The following is a 20,660-nucleotide window of genomic DNA, read 5'->3' on the forward strand; positions in this document are numbered from 1 at the left end:
TGCAATGAAAAGAGTAAACATTTTGTAATCATTTAGAAATATGTTAACAATACTGAAAACTACAAATGTAACAATATGATCAGCCTGAGTCAACATCTATTGAAGTAAAAAAAGCAAGACTCTCTTGGATGTTAAAAAGGAGCTCAACTGGTTCCTAATTATGTGACCATTTAATAGGTAAACTGACTTTAGAAAATCTTAAATGTATTATAGACCCATGTACAGTATGCTCAACATTTGTAACAGAGGAGCATTACAAAACCAATATTGTACCTATGATGCTGGGTGCTATAAACTAATACTACTAAAACAACAATAATGTCACAAAGTCTTATTGTATCTATTATTTGCATCCATATTGTTCTTAGAAATACAGGTGAAGGGAAAGATGTAATCTGAAATACCACTTAAATTGGAATTCAAAAATGTATGCTAAAGTGACTAGTGTTAGCACAGAAAATCATTAAGTCAGTAGTTATTCAAGGAGGGAGATATCCCAAAGGTCTCTCCCAAATCTACTTTGAGCCACCAGCTATTGTGTTAATCATTAATGAGAGCATCCGTTTCTATAGTCTGGGAGGTGAACCAAAAAATCATGTATTTGGTTTTCATTTCACTTCAACTCAAGTCACTGGAAAAGAACTATGCCTCCAGCAAGGATGAGCCACTGTAAGACAACACTATCAATGGCATACATATGCAAAGAGGAGAAAACACATTGGAGCTGGAAGGTTAACAACAGAAATAGAAAAGAGAAACCCAAGAATAGATCCTTGATGTGCCCACTATTTTTAATGCCTTTTGACTCTAATGGAAATGTTCTGAACACAATTCCTTAAGTAACTCGCAAACCGTAGTATGAATTTACCGCTAAGCCCAAAAGTTTCGTTTTTGGAGCAGTAATTTTGACTGACTAAATCCAATTCCTTAGACAGGCCTGTGTAAATAGTCACTCTAAGAGAGACATCACTAGTAACTTTAAGCTGGACTTGTTTTTCAAATAACTATATCCTAACTATACTGAACGTCAGTGGATCTTGCCACTACACTTTCCCCTCTTTGAGCAGGTCTTCTCCACAGCAACATGGAAGAGAAAAATATTTAAGAAATAAGAAAATGTGAGTGGAAAATCTACAAAAATGGCTAAGATCATTGGGAGTAGGTGTAATATCTAAAAATACTTTAAACTAACCTTTTAAAACTGACTAAATTTCTATCTGACAGTATTTCCTTAAAGCTTTTAAATACTTTAAAACAGAGAATGATATTTGAAAGATGGATACAGCTCAAGGTTGCACAGACGCAAGATGTAGTGATTATTAAAGCTGGTTGCTTATCTAGAAAGTCACAGATTCCATTGCTTTGTGCACCACAATTTCCAACTTCTCAGCACCTCTCCTGGGAGGAAGAATCTGCTTTCGTGGGCGGCTCCAGCAGGGGGGGCTCTCAGCTGCCAGGTGAAGATGTTGCTATATTCTTACCCCCTGCAGGGGATCTAAGGAGGGCTCCACTACTGCAGACTAGTCCCTTGCAAGAGGATCAAGATCTGTTCCACCAGACTTTAAAGTAGCAATTCTCTTTCTAGCTTTATCCTTCTCTTCAGCTCCTGATACTTTCTTTGCCTCATTTCCCGCCCCCCACCTCCCAACACAATATGTGCAGTGACATTTTGGTGGGTGGGAGAAGGGGAAAGAAGAGAAAGTTGTGACTTTCATTTTTTGTCATAATAAGGCTGTGATTTAAAAACATTTTTTTTTATAACAGACAACCAACCTTAGTAATTGTTTATCAGCGGTAAATACCCAAGGACTACTAATAACTATGGGCTTTGCATTAATCAGTATTATGGAAAACTCCACCAAGACACCAGGATCCTCCTCAACCACTCAGCGTAAATCAACTCCCTAGTTCCACAAAGAGCTGTAAGAAGTATTACTATGCTTCATTTAATCTAAAAGCTGGACATGCAAGATTGTGAAAGGGTGCATAATTAAAGACTAGAGACCAAAGCTCTCTAATTAATACATGAACAGGTACAGTATAGCCATCAGAAAGGCAAAGGTTGGTACCCCTCCCCCACCAGGACACTAATTCTGACATGGAAGAGCCACCTGTATGAGTTAGGGTGGAATTCAGTTTCTCCGTCCATTCAATCAATGACTTTTCTGCTAAAGGATAGTTGCAATCCTACTCTGCTGTATAGCACTGCGGATGTTAGAGAGTTGCCGTCTTTCACGCCAGAGGTGTTTGCATTTCACTTGTGGATGAAGTGACTTCTTCTCTCACTGTGTACAACAATATTGAGTTGTAGTCACCACCTTTTTGGAAAAGAACTGGGTTTAAAAGAGAATCCGAGTCAATGCTGTTATTCCTGAAGCAGCTAGGGGGGTTTGGTAATCACTGAATTAAACTAGGCAACACTTCGACTCAGTGGCTTGAGGAACTAAACCCAATCGCAATTTATGGTATCCAGCTCTCCTGCATAAGACAATACAGGACTACAACTAAGTTAACATGCAACTCCACTTTTATATTCTCGTATATATCCTGGTCTTATATGACGTTTACTGAAAACATTAGGTTTCAGAGGAACAGCCGTGTTAGTCTGTATTCGCAAAAAGAAAAGGAGTACTTGTGGCACCTTAGAGACTAACCAATTTATTTGAGCATGAGCTTTCGTGAGCTACAGCTCACTTCATCAGATGTTTACCGTGGAAACTGCAGCAGACTTTATATACATACAGAGAATATGAAACAATACCTCCTCCCACCCCACTGTCCTGCTGGTAATAGCTTATCTAAAGTGATCAACAGGTGGGCCATTTCCAGCACAAATCCAGGTTTTCTCACCCTCCACCCCCCACACAAATTCACTCTCCTGCTGGTGCTAGCCCATCCAAAGTGACAACTCTTTGCATAATCAAGTCGGGCTATTTCCTGCATAGATCAAGGTTTTCTCACATCCCCCCACCCCCATACACACACAAACTCACTCTCCTGCTGGTAATAGCTCATCTAAACTGACCACTCTCCAAGTTTAAATCCAAGTTAAACCAGAACATCTGGGGGGGGGGGGGGTAGGAAAAAACAAGAAGAAACAGGCTACCTTGCATAATGACTTAGCCACTCCCAGTCTCTATTTAAGCCTAAATTAATAGTATCCAATTTGCAAATGAACTCCAATTCAGCAGTTTCTCGCTGGAGTCTGGATTTGAAGTTTTTTTGTTTTAAGATAGCGACCTTCATGTCTGTGATTGCGTGACCAGAGAGATTGAAGTGTTCTCCAACTGGTTTATGAATGTTATAATTCTTGACATCTGATTTGTGTCCATTTATTCTTTTACGTAGAGACTGTCCAGTTTGACCAATGTACATGGCAGAGGGGCATTGCTGGCACATGATGGCATATATCACATTGGTGGATGTGCAGGTGAACGAGCCTCTGATAGTGTGGCTGATGTTATTAGGCCCTGTGATGGTGTCCCCTGAATAGATATGTGGGCACAATTGGCAACGGGCTTTGTTGCAAGGATAAGTTCCTGGGTTAGTGGTTCTGTTGTGTGGTATGTGGTTGTTGGTGAGTATTTGCTTCAGGTTGCGGGGCTGTCTGTAGGCAAGGACTGGCCTGTCTCCCAAGACTTGTGAGAGTGTTGGGTCATCCTTTAGGATAGGTTGTAGATCCTTAATAATGCGTTGGAGGGGTTTTAGTTGGGGGCTGAAGGTGACCGCTAGTGGCGTTCTGTTATTTTCTTTGTTAGGCCTGTCCTGTAGTAGGTAACTTCTGGGAACTCTTCTGGCTCTATCAATCTGTTTCTTTACTTCTGCAGGTGGGTATTGTAGTTGTAAGAAAGCTTGACAGAGATCTTGTAGGTGTTTGTCTCTGTCTGAGGGGTTGGAGCAAATGCGGTTGTATCGCAGAGCTTGGCTGTAGACGATGGATCGTGTGGTGTGGTCAGGGTGAAAGCTGGAGGCATGCAGGTAGGAATAGCGGTCAGTAGGTTTCCGGTATAGGGTGGTGTTTATGTGGCCATTGTTTATTAGCACTGTAGTGTCCAGGAAGTGGATCTCTTGTGTGGACTGGACCAGGCTGAGGTTGGTGGTGGGATGGAAATTGTTGAAATCGTGGTGGAATTCCTCAAGGGCTTCTTTTCCATGGGTCCAGATGGAATTGGAATTGTACAGACAAAGTTAATTATAATATACACAGGCTGACTGAAGTATTAAATAATGTACTGGAAAGAAAAAACAGAAGTATACTGGAATATGTGTTGATTAATCACACACACCCAGTTCAAAATGAATGGCAGCCACCAATGTTTCCCTTTCTTCTGCTGCAGTTACATTATAATCAGACCTACATCCCAGCAGTTTTAACCTGATCCCTACTGCATTACATTAAAATGGGCCTTAACATGGTTTTACCTTCCAAAGATTTCCTCCCTCCTCAAGCATTATTGTTGAATTAGATCATGGATTTTTCCTAGTCTCAGAAAACGCTAGCATGAGAAGACATGAAAAAGCCCTATTGCTACTGAATTTTCACAACACTAATTTCTCACTTTCCATGCAGAAAAAATTCAAAGCCTTTACTGCCTCCGTTATAAGAAGTTCTTTATATTGATTTCTTTCAAAAGTTTCCCCAACACACAAATTATCTATTAATTTAGAAAGAGAGGTAGCATCTCAGATAATCAAGAGGCTCTTAAAGTCAAAAACTAACATTTTAAAAACTTTACGCCAAAATTAAGTGACAGCCAGCTCAAATAAAAGAGCACGACATAATGTCAGTGTAGCAAGTAGGAAGCCACTTTCTGCACTAGCTGTCATTTCTAAATTATTTTAAGGTGCAGTCGCATATAGAGCACACTGCAGTCTCCCTGCATCAAGGCAACAAAGGCCTGGAGAAGTGTCTGTATTGGGGGGAGGGAATCCCAACTTTGGGCAACGGCCGTTCCTTGTAGGTCCAGAAGCAGCTGGGATTACAAGACAACTCCCAGGCTGCTAAACAGAATAACAATCAGTAAATACTGTGATAAAGGGCACAGACATACGGTGAAATGCTGGCCCCATTGACATCTCTCAGCCATTTCTTCTGGTGGTTGTCTGTGCCCTATGAGCTACACCCCAGTGTCCTCGGGTCGAATTTTCAGTTCCTAGCTTTCACTCGTGTCCCAGTCTCCATCAGGCAATGGGTAAGATATTCAAACACCGCAGGCGAATAATATTTTTAACACTTACACTTACCCGTACACCATATTTCACTGCCTTGTGTAAAAGCAGAATTGTAGAAACTGCACTACTGTGCTGACTTGAGCGGCTATAACAAATGCCAAGTCATGTTACCTCATAACTACATAGCATTGCAGTAGTACGTAGCATGCTACAGTAACTGTCATATCAATAATAGACCCCTACTCAAAATGTTTACAATCTAAAAGCATGAGTAGGTACAATGCACTGCTATGCAATACAGAATGATTAAAATAGCTATGTGTCAGCAAGGAATCAGATCTGTCATCCCAGCTTTCACATACACTGGCGTTTCAGGCCTAATCAGATACCCCCTCAGAAGTCAATGGAAAACTCCCATTAACCTCAATGGGTGTTGAACTGGGCATGCTAGGCGTATGCAATACTAGTTAAATTTAAAAAAAAAATACATAATTCCATCGTAACTACTCCCCTTTTTAGTGAATCTAACTTTTCTATTTGCCCAAAAATTCTTACATTCTTTGTTGTTTGTTAATTTAGTGCTCATGAGGAATGCCCAAATGGCAACAATCCAGACTCTTTCCCCCCCTGTTTTGGCAAAGCAGCTACAGCAGTGGCAGGCCCACATGCAGTCTCAATCCTGTCTGAGAGAGTTACATATTTAAGAAATGATTAAAATACATAAATGCATTAATACATTTACACAGTTACTGGATAACAACACTGACAGGGTTAGCTAACAATCCTCCCCACCACACACACAAGTAGCCGATTAGGACTACTTGAGAATATAGATGGGTATTCACTGTTTTTGCAGATCTGCTTGTCTCAACAAAACAAATGTCTCAGTGACTGTGCTAAGAGCGTATATTCCAGGAGTGTTACAATACAGCTCCAATCCAGCTACCATACCTCCCCAACTTTTCTTGAATTGATGGCCTTCTTATTGATTTATACACCAGATCCTGTTTACCTAGAGTAAGAGCCATTTAATTATTTCAGCTTAGATATTATCTGGTAAATAACACACATTCCTATTTAAAACAGATGGCAGAAAATTACTTATCTTGCAATTCTGCTTCTCTGAAGATATGGTCTTGCAAGATTCTCATTCCTGGGTCCTAGTTGCTTAGTGCAAGACTGGCAAAAGCTCGAGTTGGCTAAGACCACTGGGTTACTCGGTGCCATCATTGTCTGCATCAGTACAGATCCAACCTCCACTCCCATATTAGCCCAGGCAGGCAGCTTCATGAATTAAGTGCCCGACATTATCACTAGCTAGGCCAAGCATTAGCTTCTCATCACCTGGGGCCTTGCTGCTTCAAAGTGGTACTTAGCATCAGCTCACTGGATGATGTAGGGAAATATATGAGAAAGGGCCAGAAGCTACTCAATGCACCTTGGATGAAGTCCCTAACACATGGCAGTATATCAGTGCCTCTGAGTCCTCCCCTCCTACATTCATGTCTTCAGAGAGGAAGGTGGTGATTCGGGGTAACAGTATTACATTTGACATTCTGGTCCAGTCACTCTTGGTCCTCTAAGTGGCTGCTATGAAGCCCACATCACTGACCTCGAGGCACTGAACTGCTTTTCTTTCTCAGACCATTGTCTCTCATACAATCAAAGCATTTGAATGGCAACTCTGGAGAGCTGTATTTATAGGTGGCAGGAGGATGCTGTGCCACAACTGGAAGGGGCCTGGCTCATGTTCTACTCCAGGCTACCACTATCTTCATGACCAAAAAACCTTAAGAGCTTGCGAGTTCCAACATACTCATTGTTGAAGAAAGATCCAGGAATGAGAATCATGCAGCTATGACACTTTTAGAAAAACACATGTAAACAGTTCACTAGCACATTCCCCAGTGAGAACTTTCTACAACAGACTAGTAAAAATTGTAATCATGTGAGTCTGTAAACAATGTAATCGAGGAGTCTAAAGCCAGATCCTACAAACCTTTATGTGATTAATTTTACTCACATGAGTAGTCAGTGGCAGGACTATTCACCTGCTTAAAGTTAATCATATGCCTAAGTGTTTGTAGGATAGCTCATTAACTGATGTAGCTTCCCCCTTCATTTGCGTCTCCATCCACTTCGGCCTTATCTACTCTACTGCGGCAAGTTGACCTAAGTTATGCCACTCCAGCTACGTGAATAATGTAACTAGAGTCAACGTCGCTTAGATCGACTTACCACAGTGCTACGTCAATGGTAGACACTCTCCCAATGACTTACTTTACTCTTCTCATTCCGGTGGACTACTGGAGTCGACCGGAGAGCACTCTGCTGTTGATTTAGCGGGTCTTCACCAGACCCGCTAATTTGCCCCCGCTGCATCGATCACAGCAGTGTCAATCTCCAGTAAGTGTAGACATGGCCTCACTCACAACATATCCATTATACCAAGTTACTTTGGATTCACTTATTTGCCAAACTGAAACTTCCCCACCTTACATGCCATCTCTGAATTTGCCCAATATGTAATTTTTGAACCAGGCTAAATTTGCTTTCTAATTAATTCTCTTGGGATTTTATTTGGCAGAAACGGTATAGTCTCCCTCTTCAAAAGAAAATGGTTCTTTGACAACCTATTCAATGGTACATTGGCTGGGGTGCAAGATTTATTTCAGTCCATCTGAAAGACTTGTGTAGAAAGCCAAAAGTCAAGGACACTGAAGCGTCTGTTGAAATCTCTGCCTCTACTTACTTAACACTAAAATAAATTCATTCAAGAAATTAAAAATGGGGGTGAGGAGGGAGTTCCTATACACCCATTAGTAGAAATTTTAGTTTATAAATGACTATAATGATGACAGGGAGCACTCCTGGGTCCTTTTAATAACCATCATGTAACATCCAGGTCAAAAAGAAAGAATCAATCACTGTTTCTTGTGAAAACTAAAACTAGTTCTACACAACCAAAATATATTTTCTTTAGTTTTTATTAAACCAGCCATAAACTGGATTAGCAATAATGCATCCTCTTAACCAGGGGTCTGCACAATCATGGGATCCAGGCAGACAGAGCCAAAAAGGTGTAGAGGACTCCATTTGAATGCCTCTCACCCTTTTGTTCCCTATGCAATGTTAAGCTATGCTAAGAAGAGCCAAAAATATACTATATGTAGCTGCAGGAGCCTTGTTGTTGTTGCTGGATAAAAAACCTGCTATTCACATCCACAGCTGACGGTCACCTGGCTGCCTACAGTCAGAGCCCTCTGAACGGATGGCATTTTGCCTGCTTGCAACTTGGTTGGATGGTTCTGCCACAGCACTGGTGCCAAGTGGTCACAGGCTAGGCAGGCAAGCTGCCTGCATAACATTTTGAGCTCCGTCTATTCTGCAGAAGCTGCTCATTTGTGCCAGCAATTAAGCACTGGCACTACATCTTTTCTTAACCTTGATAACAGCAGACTTCATCCTTTGGTCCCTGCCAGGCAGCACACAATTCTATCCCCGAGAGGGAGCGAGGGAGGGAGGGAGGGAGTACTTCTATTGCTCGGTAGCAACCTTCTCCAGCTTACCCAGAAGTGCCATTGGTCAAAACAGTAAGGAGCAATGTCCAGGACTCCTTGTCCAGAAAGGCCTGTTGGACAGGTGTAGAGCCTTTGGAAGGGAATAGGCTGAGGGACTCAACCCTGCAACTCCCCCTACCAAAAAAACCATAAAACAAAACAAAAACAAAAGATAAGAAAAGCCAAAGGAGACCAATGTGGCGGCACAAGGAGCTTTTTAGCTATCTAAAAACCAAAAGGGACACATGCAGGAAATGGAAGGAGGGACATGTCAGTAAGGAAACATACATGGGAATAGAGTGAGCGTGTAGGAACAAAATAGGAAAAGCCAAGGCAAGGAATGAGTTACAGCTGGAAAGAAATGTTAGAGACAACAAGAAGGGGTTTTACAAATATGTCAGACAAAAAAGAAACTTCAGGAATGGTGTGGGTCTGCTGCTCAATGGAGGTGGTGAGCTGGTAATAGAAAATAAGGTGGAGCTGCTCAATGCCAATTTTGCTTCAGTCTTCTCACAGAAAAAAATGTGACCACATGACTAGTGAAGTTATCACACACAGTAAGGGCGAAGGGATGCAGATCAGGATAAGTAAAGAACACATCAGAGACTTTCTGATTAATTTGAATGAATTCAAGTAAGCAGGGCCTGATGCTATTCACCCCAGAGTGCTGAAGGAATTAGCTGAAGAAATCTTGGAGCCACTGGCAATAATATTTGTAAACTCATAGATAACAAGAGAAATGCTGGAAGACTGGAGAAGGGCTAATGTAGTGCCCACCTCGAAAAAGAAGGAGCCAGAGAACTATAGACCAGTTAGCCTGACCTCAATAGCTGGGAAGCTACTATAGCAATGTATAAAAGATTCAAATTTGCAAATACCTGGAGGATGAAGGAATGTTCACTAGCAGCTAGCATGGATTTACTAAGTGCAAATTATGACAAACCAGCTTGGTAACTGGTTTAGTAGATAAGGGGAATGTGATGGACATAATATACCTGGACTTTAGCCAGGTTTCTGACACAGTCACACATGACAGTCTCATACGTAAGCTGGATAAATGCAGGCTCGGTATAACTACCATTAACTTGAAACATAATTGGTTAAACAACCACAAACCAAAGAGTAACTATTAATGGAATGTCGTCAGATTGTGGAACTCCACTTGTGACGTCCTTCCAGGGATCTCTTCTGGGTCTGGTATTATTTTACATTTTTATTAATGATCTGGATGCAGGAATAGGGAGCATATTGATCAAATTTGCAGATGACACAAAACTGTGTATGTGTGTCTACTTTGGAGGATAGAACTAAATTCACAGGGATCTTGATAACTTGGAGAACTGGGCTATAGATAACAAAATGAAATTCAATGAAGAGAAATGCAAGGTGCTACACTTAGGGAAGGGAAACTGAATGCACAAATACAGAATGCAGGATAACTGGCTTGGCAGCAGCACAGCTGAGAAGGATCTGGGAGTTCTGGTGGATCACAATCTCAACATGAGTCAACAATGTGATGCTGTTGCCCAAAGAAAAAGAAAAAAAAAAAAAAGCAAATGCAAATGTAATTTTGACTTGCATTAACAGAGGCATAGCATGCAAGTCACAGGAAGTGATAATACCGCTCTACTCGGTGTTGGTTAGGCCTGAACTGGGGTACTGTATCCAATTCTGATCACTGCTATATGGAAAGGATGTAGAGAAACTGGAAAGGATCCAGCGACAAGCAACAAGGATGGTCAAAGGGATCCAATGTAAGCCATATGAGCAAAGGCAGGAGGAACTGGGTATGTTTAGTTTGGAAAAGAGGAGATTGAGAGGGGACACGATAGCAGTCTTCAAATACCTGAAAGACTGCCATAAAGAAGATGGAGAAAAATTGTTCTCTCTTGCCACAGAGGGTAGAGCAGGACAAGAGGCAATGGGCTCAACCTACAGCATGACAGATTTAGATTAAATCTCAGGAAAAACTTCCTAACTGTAAGAGCAATAGGACAATGGAACAAATTGCTAGGAAAATCGTGGAACCTCCTTCACTGGAGGTTTTCAAAAAGAGGCTGGGTAGCCATCTGCCTTGGATGTTTAGACACAACAAATCCTGCCTCTTGGCAGGGAGTTAGACTAGATCAGTGCCTCTCAACCTTTCCAAACTCTGTACTCCTTTCAGAAGTTTGATTTGTCTTCGGTACCCACATTTCACTGCACTTTAAAACTACCTGCTTACAAAACCAGACATAAAAATACACAAGTGTCACAGCACACTATTACTGAAAAATGGCTTACTTTCTCATTTTTACCATAGAATTATAAAATAAATCATTTTGAATGTAACTATTGTGCGTACATTTCAGTGTATAGTATATAGAGCAATATAAACAAGTCACTGTCTGTATGAAATTTTCATTTGTACTGACTTCACTAGTGCTTTTTATGTAGCTTGTTGTAAAACTAGGCAAATATCTAGATATGTTGATGTACCCTCTGGAAGACCTCTTCATACTCCTGGGGTACACGTACCCCTGATTGAGAACCACTGGACTAGATGACCCTTGTGATCCCTTCTAACCCTATGGTTCTATGATTCTATGAAAAACAAAGCCAAGAAACTATCAGAAATGTTGACACTCAAGAAGAAAAAAAAAATACATAAAAGAAAGGAGGGAAGGAGATGTGGATCTGGTGTGCATCTATGTCTGCCAGCTAGAAATGCAGTTTTGTATTAGGTGTCTATAAACCCATTAAGGTTACCTGAGCTGTCAGGATTTGTATGACATCTTATTTTCTGGCCTCCAAGCGATTTAGACCATCAGAATGTTTTACATTGGATGACAAAGGCTTGGAACTTTTTCCTCAGAGGCATAAAATTCTTGAAGCACAAGTAAGAAAAATAAAAATTTTCTCCTCGTCTTACCATAGACGAGTAATAGTGTAAGAGGGAAGAGACTTTCATAATTCTCCTTCAAATTATCCTTTTCTTTGCAGCACAGTGAAATACAAATGGGACTAGAATCTCTTTATAAGAGCATTTTGCAAGACAGTCATCCCCCATTATATGCTATGGGTTCCTTTATCTCTATTATCCAATTGCCTAGCATATGTTGCTCTATTTTCTGTAAGCCACAAGTGATGTATCGCCTTCATGTGGGACACATTTCCAAAAGTCAATTAAAATGAAAAGGCTAAACAATGGAAGAGTTTTTCTGCATGCACTCTATGTAAAGAAAACTCTTTGACCAAGCAAAATCATTGAAACAAACTAGGGTGGATTAATTTAAATCAAAGCACTGAAAATCACCAATTTTAATCATGATTTAATCATAATTAGCAAGCAAGAAACCTTGATTTAAATTATTAATTTTATTTTGCATTTGTACTCTGAGTTATTTTCATAAAGAAAAGTTCATTCTCTATGATTGGTATAATTTGGAACTTTTTTTTGCTAACCAGGAGAATACACTATAACTATACATATGTATTTAAACAAACATTTATTCAATCTTCGTTTTTACTTTATTATTAAAAAAGGTAAATGATGCATTTCTTAGTTACTTGATGGTGATTAATTTTTTATTGATGACTTATGTCAAGCTGCATTTTGATGGAAATTGGAACTCAACTAAAATGCACAAAACCCAGCATTTTATACTTGTGTTTTATTAGTTAAATAAAACTACCTTAAATGTGCCAGATACACAAGAAAAAAAGTAATTTTATCAAAAATATGTTTTGGATTTAAAACTAACTGATTAAACAAAGGAAGTATTATTTGTAATTAATGAATGGAACCAATTTGTTTTCGGTCACCATGTTGTTTAAGATTTTAGAACTAGCAGATCTCATTCTTTCACACCTCATTTTTATTCATAAAATGGAAGAGGAAAACAAACTTTACTGCTTTTTCAACTTCCAATGGGTTTCTCAACTTTGAATGAACTAGTCACTGAACGGAACTAATTGCATAAACTGAAAATGAAGAAAATATTCTCTCGAAACCTTCAGAAGAGGCTACTTCTGTCAAAAGTACCTCAGTAAAGTCTGGATTCAGGTGCTTTGCAGTGACTTCCACCAATTCAGTGCTCTGACTTCCTTTAAAATATTGGCAGCAAACATGTTCTGCTCAATTTTTTGTAATTTAAATTAATAGATTATTGTAAGCTTAAACCCTAACATAGGTAGTCAACATTTCAAATTTAATTTTAAATACGTTTCTTTTTAAAAAGAAATAAGGGCACGTCTACACTGCAAACTTCTGCTGATGCAAGTTACATTGGCATAAAACTGTTGCAGTTAGTATATTCCTTATGCTCCTGGCATCGACCCTTCATGTACTCACCAGGAGCGCTTGTTTTGATGCGCACTGTATTGCACCATGGGTAGGTATTTTGGTATGCAACTCACCACCATCCAGTGCACTACCTTTTGGGAAATTTTGCATGGTGGGGCAGAAATCAGTTGTGCAGGGGTGACTGGGACTGCAGGGTCAGGTTCCCACCATATAACTTTCTCTACCCCATAATGCCATTTGTATCCCATAATTTTCATGACTATTTTGACAAACCCATGTGGGACTTGTTGCTGCCCACCCTCTCTGACAGAAGCATGGAGCCTGCACAGATCTGCACTATTGTCATAAGTATTGCAAGCACCAGGAGCAAAACCCTCCCATATCTGCAGAGCCTCAAGAACAGCCATGGAGAATATGATTTCCTGGAGGGCAGATTGCTGTGGGACATAGAGAGAACTGCTTCAAGATTGTTGGAGAAGTTCATGGAGCAACTGCAAATAGTGGAGTGCTGCTTCTGGGTCTGAGAAAAAGAGCGCTGACTGGTGGGATCACATTATACATCAGGCTTGTTTGATGAGCAGTGGCTGCAGAATTTTTGGATACGCAAGGCCACACTCCTGGATCTGTGTGTCGATCTTGCCCCAGCCCTCCACCACATGAACACAAGAATAAGAGCTGCACTGACAGTGGGGAAGCAAGTGGCAAATGCACTATGGAAATTTACAACGCGGGATTGCTATTGGTCAGTGGGAAATCATTTTGGAGTTGGAAAATCCACTGTGACGGCCATTGTCATGCAAGTGTGTAGGGCCATTAATTGTCTTCTGCTGCATAGGACTGTGACTCTCGGCAATGTGCAGTATATAGTGGAAAGAAAAGGAGTACTTTTGGCACCTTAGAGACTAACAAATAAATAAATTTGTTAGTCTCTAAGGTGCCACAAGTACTCCTTTTCTTTTTGCGGATACAGACTAACATGGCTGCTACTCTGAAACAGGATACAGTGGATGGATTTGCAGCAATGTGATTCCTGAACTGCGGTGGAGCAATAGACAGCATGCATCTCTCTATTTTGGTACCAGACCACTTTGCCATGGAGTACATTAACAGAAAGGGCTATTTTTCTATGGTTATGCAAGTGCTGGTGGATCACTGGGGATACTTCATCAACATCAAGGTTGGCTGGTCAGAGAAGATGTATGATGCTTGCATCTTTAAGAACACATGACTGTTCAAAAAGCTATAAGCAGGGACTATTAGGAACAGTATGGTGCTTGGGGCACATATATGAATATAAAACTGACAATGTACCTATTAATTTTGTGGTGCTTGTTGTACATTTATGATTATTACACAGTGTTTGTTGCTGATCCTATGAGTTGTATCACAGTGTACAACAACTTAGTGGGTCCTTTCACTACTGCCATGGATTTGCAGCATATGTCGGGCACTAATAAAGATGAATATTTTGCAAAGAATAGAGTTTCATTTCAAAAGGAATTGTCTGCAAGGTTAAAGCAAATACATTAAAACCTTAATAAATGTATGGAACAGAGCTAAAAAAGGGGAGGGGGGCACAGGAAGGAACATTCATGTCCATTTTAGCTACACATACATCAACTGTGCCTCTCACAGATCAATGTAGGTGAAACTGTGCTTGTCCTTAATACTCCTGTCACTCCACACCAGGGAATAGGGATACAACACCTGACGCCACATGGAATGTTGGAGGGATTCAGGGAGGTACTATACTGGAGAGGTAAAAAGGGAGGCAAGCCGGAGATTGTTAAACCTGTAGGTCCACAAGAATCTACAGCATCTGTATTTGCAGCTGGAGTATGTTGCCCCAAGTGCTCTTCTCCTCCTCCTTATTTGGCACAGATGTTTCTTGGGTGTGGAGGGGGGACCCCACAAGGTCATAATGGCAGCAGCCACAAATAAAAGCACACAGAGGTATCACTGTCAGTATAGTCACAATGGAAAGTTAAGATTTAGAACTCCCAAGCTGAGCTGCATGAAACTATAAATGCAGGGCAACGGCATTGAATACTGGCACCATTTGCCACAGGGGATGGTAATTTTAGCTGATCTCTCACTTATTAGGGTAATAAAGGCACAGAGAGCACAGTTGCTGCTGGCGTCCTGAAGATGCCCAGGCCCATGTGCTGCTAGCTTGTTCACTGCAATGGTGCCTGCTGAAGTTATTGCCTGGCGTGGGAAAGTATCCTACTGCGGAGGAAGAAATAAGGCTGCCGTCCCTAGACACCTTCAGGAAAGGATTGCAGAGTACCTCCATGAAAGTGTCATTGAGATCTCTCAGGAAGCTTGAACGGACATCCTCGTACACATAAACAACCTGCTCTGCCTGCTTCCCCCCACTTACCTCTACGAGAGAATGAAAAGCAGATAACTCTACCTTTATTTGTTGTAGCACTCTCTCTCCTAGTTTGAATAAATTAATGAAAAAAGTCAATAGCTGTCTCCTGCTAAGTTGGGGGTGCCATCACTGTAATGGGGAATAAATGTACACACTTACTCAAGGTTCCTTTTCCTGCATTGGGCTCTCCCAGGCTCAACTGCCAGGACTGACTGGACTGTGATAGAGTCCCAAACAGTCCTGGCACACAGCATAGATGGACCCCAGGTCGCATCTCCCCATCCTCCTCCTCGTCCTCGCTGTTCACACCAAGGGTCTATGTCTTGGACTACCGAGAGGTATCCAGGGTAGTCTGCAGGGTGGCGATGGGGTCTCCACCAAGTATGGCATGCAGCTCTTGTAAACATGGCAGGTCTGCAGTTCAGCATGGGATCAACCGTTGGCCTTCCTGGCTTTCAGATATGCCTGATGCAGTTCTTCTCTTTCATGCAGCAATGCTGCTGATCTCTGTCCTTACCCCTTCGCCTGCATCCCCTGTGAAATCTCTTCATAAATGTTCACGTTTCTCTAGCTGCTCTGTGCCTGCAGAGATTCTTCTCCCCATGGGCCCAGAAGATCCAATATCTCCTGTCTACTCCAAGCTGGAGTACATCTGGAGTGTGTAGCTGGCCTGGTCAGCTGGGCAGTTGCACACAACAATGGAGAACTGCCTGGTGTGCTTGCCAAGACGGACAATCAGCAAATCAGCATCCGATGAAGTGAGCTGTAGCTTATGCTCAAATAAATTGGTTAGTCTCTAAGGTGCCACAAGTATTCCTTTTCTTTCTGCGAATACAGACTAACACGGCTGTCACTCTGAAACCAATCAGCAAAAGGTATTTCAAAAGTTTGTGGGGCTTTAAAGAGTTGTGGGGAGGGGCTTCTGGTCTCCATGACCTCTGGGCTGCGGAGCTCTCAATTGTGACCAGAGTGGTCAGTGTCGGGCATTGCGGTACAGCTGCCAGAGGACTATTAGGGTCAACACAGGAAATGCAGTGTTTACATTCATGCTGCATCGACTTCAGTACATCGATGATGGCTCAATGCCACTTTGGGAGTTGGTGATACTATGTCGGTGTAATGCACAGCTCATATTGGTATAAAATATAAGTTTAGATATATGCACAAGTAGATTAATGCAAGGCAGCTTACGTTGACCTATCTTTGCAGTTTAGACCAAGCCCGAGGATCTCTTTTCCCATTGCTGGAGTGTCAGAAGTAGTTTTAGCATCAACTGCAGGCCAAACTCATGCCTATAGTTACTGTTTCAGTAAAAGATCAAATGCTAAGACTCTTAGGATGAAGTCCTTGTTCCCATGAAGTCAGTGGGAGTTTTGTTGTTGACTTCGATGGAGCCAGGATTTCACTATTAGTCGTAGCTGACAGGTATGGCAAAGATTATCTGCCTGTTCTGTAGTAGTTTATTTTTGATTAATGAAAATGCTGCATTTTCCCACAGTAGTCTGCTTCTTGTACACAGCACCTCTGTACTCTTTGGGAAGATGGACACAAGTTCTACAGGAAGATCTTTGGAGCCTGCAGCACCCCTTGGCATAGACTGGAAACTCTGTAGCAGCTGTCGGTACATTAAAAATTGAGGTTTTTGTTGTAATTAATATTAAAATTAATACAATTGCTATAGTGTCCCTTATTTTTTATTTTGACATTACGTTTAAAAAATAAAAATCCTCTAATTTTCAATATGCTTCAGTTGTTTATGTTGACGGTACAACACAGAACTGAACTATAGAACCAGCTGGGCAGTTTCAGACTGTTTATAGACAGAGACGTTTTATGTTCAGTTCAGATGGTTCTTGGGAGATAAACTGTTGGTTATTTTTATTTTTGTTTTTTGTGTGTGCGTGCATGCTGAGAGACTTTAAGCTCTCAAGAATTGACACAATTATTTTAGTTTCTAAATAAATCATTGTACTGATTTCTGCTTAGTTCATATTTTGATATTGTTCTTCACAACTGTAAAGGCCAGAGATTTAATTTCTTTTAAAATGAGATCTTACATTTTGGAGCACAATTTTGCAACTGTGAAATACCAGCACTTACAGGGCACTGCTCATAAAACCAATCCTTTATCTCTATAATAATGTATACAGCAAACTAATCTACACATAACTGAGTCTAGCTTTTGTTCATGGCATAGCATCACCATGGAAATCCAAAGAATCCAAGAAAAGGGATTTACGTGGTCTGCTAACCCTATCTATGGGTGCCTTACCAAAAAACAGGGAAGACTGCTGTACTGAGTGCCCCTCTGAGCTCACCAGTACACCAGTCTGAGCCGGCAGGGTGATAGATGTTGGGAGCTGGAGACAGAGAAGAGAGATGGAAATGGAGAACACAGGAAACAGCTGGCAGACTCAGTCTCACACATCTGATGGGGTAATGTATAGCCAGCTGCTGCACTGACAGAACATATAAAGACTGACAGATCTTGGGGTCATCATTATAAACATGTCAGCAAAGTGCAGATAGGCATTCCCATTAGCATAAAGGATGTCAGTCTTGCCCTGGAAATCCTATTGTATATTATCACTGTTTTCAGCATATGCCTAATCACCACTGGATCATCAATATAAGCAAGTTTCCATAGAGTTGTAAATGGGGAAAATAAAATGAGTCAAAATTTGCAGGTACAAATAAGAAAGACTTTACTCTTTTAAATCACATTTAGGCTTCATTGCTGTTAACTTGTAGAAACCTGTCACCTGCTCTGGAATCTTTCTCCTTGTCTGTCAGTCTTTTGTTACTAAACACACTCAAGTTGGGTCCTTCTTCTGCATCTGTCCCATTCCCCCTCATGCCAGCAGCTATTTTTAGTACTTCTGTAAATCAATTCTTATAATTTAATGTAAATGGAAACAAAAATCAAATGTGGATTTAAGATTTTATATGCACCTCTACTACTTTCTTATAGTAATACAGTAATGCAGATTAGAAAATAAGATAGAGCCAAACTCTGCTCTCAGTTACACTAGTATAAAACCAAATTAACTTCACTGACTCAAGTCTTGAGATAATTCCAATATCATAATTTGTTGAAGCCTTTTATAAAACAAAAAGTAGAATCTGAAATTTAGCTCAGGGAAGGCATAAACATCACTGCAAATTCTAAGAGACTTTTCAATAATTTTCCATTGCTTGGATCAAGCTGATAAAGGAAGTGAACTGACAGAATGGCAGTGCAACATGTTTAAACACAGAACATGACCTTACTGATAAACATGAATACCCACATTTGTAGTATTTAGTAACTGCAACCTCAATAAATTCTCTCTCTAGTGGTCAGAAAACAGTATGAAATACAAGAATGAAGCAGAGGAAGAAAATCAAGTATCAGTTTGTCATAATCAGACCGGTAACGAAAACCTAATGATCTTAATCAGCTTCCTTACTTCTAAAGCTCAGTAAAGACAGATTAAATCTCTGACCTTGTTGCTAGGGCAACTGTCCTAGAGGGATGGGCTATGAGGTAGACTCTCGTCTAGCACCAAATGGTCATAGATACTGCATCATCAGTGTACTAGTGCTTTCCTGAAATTGCATCAGAATGAACATACCCCTCATCTAACAGAAATCAAAACTATCCTAACATACTGAGGACAACCAATTCCCCCTGTTAAAATTACAACAACATTAAAGCCCTTTAATCTTTAACAATTAGAGTAGACAATTTCTAATATTTCTCTAAGTACTGCACTGACTGGGTTAAGGTATATTTTTTCAGCTACAAAATGAAATATGTACCTCAATGGGTGACTGAGGCAAGTTTGAACTCAATTTATAGAGACAGTCCAATATCCACTAACAGCAGCTGAAAAGGATAAATCCTTCACTGTCATGGGGAAGATTCTTTGTTCCAGTTTCCCACTATTGGAAAGTTTAAATTGGCTTGAGAACCACATACAATTACATTTAGCTTCAATTATTACGGAGGAAGGAGGGGATGGCTTCCTTGAGGTTCCCACTAATGGTGGTGATAAAAAAAAATCAGAGTCGAGGGGAGGGGATTGATTGGAGGGAACCCTGTTCACCCATTCAATGGCAAGAGGCAAGGTGGTGTCTGCCCCAGTGATCTTTGCACTAAATCATATGCATGTTACCAGCTCCCATGAATGTAATCAAACCCCCGTCTGCTAGAAATCAAAAAGATTTTTTTTTAAAAAGGGAAGAACCTTTAGACCACATCCAAACTTAAAACTGCCATTTTGGCATGCTACACTACAGAACTTGCTTACCTGCACAGTCTTCCAGCAATAACTCATGAATTTAAGCCTATACTGAAAATAATCCCTCTCCAAAGAAGCATATGGATGGTTATGATTTCCAGCAGGGCTCTAATGACTGCTCTATGGTAGTGAGGCCATCAAGAACAGATGCAGTAAACAGACCTATTCATCTCTTTAAGCTAGCAGGAATGGGGCAAGGGAGAAATCCTTCATGTGCTATTTAACTGGAGACCTCTTCTGAAAAAAATTCTATTGTATAAATATAAGTGCACTGTGCTAAAAGTTTAGACACTCAGGCAGCTAAATCCTTCCCACTGTGATTAAAGAAGAGGGCAGTACAAATATTTGACTGGCAATTAGGACTTAGAGCAGATGCTCCTTGCATTTATAGGTCCTGGTTAGCACAGGAACAGAAGTCAGAACCTCCCACCAACTTGAAGTTAAAATCAAACCTTAAATAAATCAGTCATTGATATAGCAGATAACGAGAGGAGAGAATAGAGCCATAGCACAAGGATGGCAAATTGGTGACCTGAAACAAGCTTTGCATAGTCAGCCAAGATAGAAAAAAAAAAAAAAGAGTATGGTTTGCAAGGTACTAGCCAAAGACATACAACACAGGGAAGTAGCCAACAAAAAAAGCAAAAATCCTGTGCTCTGTCCATCTGTCCTCCAAACATGGGCAATAGGCAAATGAACAGAGAAACTTTTGGAAGGAAAAAATACAGTAGATGGGGAGGCCAAATGAGAAAACATAAGGGAATTAGGGGTGATGGTGGGGAAATAGATAAGCTGGTAAATCAGATCCATCTCTGAGGCTTCTGACAATTGGCCAATGTGGCCCTTATCCTCTATTACAAGGACACGGCAGGGAAGCTAAATGATTTATTGGCAACAGTCTTTCCCACAAAGTATGTAGGGGAGATATACCTACCCTGGGTCTACTCTTTTAATCGACATATAGATGAGGTAGAATGAGAGAT

The 20,660-nt window shown here is 40.7% G+C and overlaps 1 protein-coding gene across 2 annotated transcripts in view; it reads right to left on the reverse strand.

Moving 5' to 3' along the window:
* Positions 1–20,660, reverse strand: part of SRGAP1 (SLIT-ROBO Rho GTPase activating protein 1) — a 233,063-nt gene that overhangs the window by 119,964 nt on the left and 92,439 nt on the right. The gene's annotated exons all lie outside the window — the stretch shown is intronic.

The sequence above is a fragment of the Caretta caretta genome, chromosome 1, assembly GCF_965140235.1.
Source record: "Caretta caretta isolate rCarCar2 chromosome 1, rCarCar1.hap1, whole genome shotgun sequence".
NCBI classification, from domain to species: Eukaryota; Metazoa; Chordata; order Testudines; family Cheloniidae; genus Caretta; species Caretta caretta.